At 46.2% G+C, this 1495-nt stretch overlaps 1 pseudogene; it reads left to right on the forward strand.

Moving 5' to 3' along the window:
* Positions 1 to 243: 243 nt before the first annotated feature.
* On the forward strand, positions 244 to 1003 carry LOC149357962 (uncharacterized; annotated as a pseudogene).
* The last annotated feature ends 492 nt before the right edge of the window (positions 1004 to 1495 follow it).

Consider the following 1495-nt stretch of genomic DNA (forward strand, 5'->3'; position numbering starts at 1 on the left):
AAGTGTCTTTCGTCATGACTGCAGGCTCCGACAACAGCCAACTGGCAGAATATTGAGGACGGCTTTCGGGAAAAATGGAACTTCCCGCAGTGCGTAGGTGCGGTGGACGGCAAACACGTCCAAATTCAGGCCCCACCAAACTCTGACAGCCTTTATTTCAACTATAAGGTAAAGTGTGCGTAGATGCCTTTTTTTCTTACTGTTTTCATGCTTTCATTACAGGGTAAATACTCTATAGTATTGATGGCCGTGGCTGACAGCAACCTGCGGTTCGTAGTCATTGATGTCGGCGGATACGGAAAGCAAAGTGACGGTGGCACGCTTGCAGCCTCCAGGTTTGGCAAATGCCTGGAAAGAGGTTTGCTAAGTCTCCCACTGCCAAATCGCTTGCCCAGTACCTCAACTGTGGCCCCGTATGTGTTTGTTGGGGAAAAGTTCCAGACTTCCTCCGACCTTTTCCAGGCAGAGGACTGGATAAAGGAAAGAGGATATTCAACTATCGACTGAGCCGTGCAAGGTTTGTTTAACAGCACAATTGAGTTATTACAAGTGTGTCATCCCCAAGCTAGGGCAAACAATTCAGTGCTATACATCTGTATCTGCTGTCCACACTGAAATTAATTTGTATCTTTTTTTTCCAAGAGGTATGTGGAAAATGCTTTCGGGGTCATGTCTTCTAGGTTTAGAATTTTCCGCCGAGTTATTAACTTGTTACCAGAAAATGTGGACACGTCGTAATGTCCTCCTGCGCCTTGCACAATTTCCTCTTGGAGGACAGGTCTACTTGCCTGCAAACTATGCTGACTTGGAGGACGACTTTGGAAACGTGACTGAAGGCCAGTGGCGAGCAGCAGGAGATGCAGCAGTGCTGAACCTCGAGCCTCCAGTGGGGCACAACCACAGCCGCTCCGCAGCTGCTACAAGAGACCTATTCAGGTCTCATTTCACCAGCAGCCAAGGAGCTGTGCCATGACAGTGGGCGTCAGCTGGGCTACGGCACTGAATCTTGCATATATTCTGTACATAGTATATATAATCCCCCACCTACCCTTTCTCCCTATCCCCCTCTTCTTGATTTCTCTACCTGTATTTATTCGTGATTGATACCACATCAGCGCTTTATCTCTAAAAGCAGAATCATGTTTTCCAACGCTTCCATGTAGACGTCGCATTTCCAGTCTTTCACTGTATCGTAAGTTTTTCTTTTCATCCCTTAATCAAGTGCCATATGTCACACCAACAGCTCGAATTTTTTATAGAAGTTGCCACTCCAAGTTGCGCGCCCAGGTGCTCATACAATCACCTTCACTTTTTTTTTTCCAAACTGTCAAAGATTGGATTGGCCTTCCACGTAAGATTGCTTCTACTACCTCTTCATCTTTCTTGCGGCTTATGACCGTCCTTGCTTTGAACTGTGAATCATGATCCTGACCATTTATATAAGCAACCACCCATTATGTAGTGCCCCTAGGTCGGACATTTAAGGTATTAAACT

Source organism: Amblyomma mixtum, chromosome 3 (genome assembly GCF_055824585.1).
Source record: "Amblyomma mixtum isolate Tamu chromosome 3, ASM5582458v1, whole genome shotgun sequence".
In the NCBI taxonomy this organism is placed as follows: Eukaryota; Metazoa; Arthropoda; class Arachnida; order Ixodida; family Ixodidae; genus Amblyomma; species Amblyomma mixtum.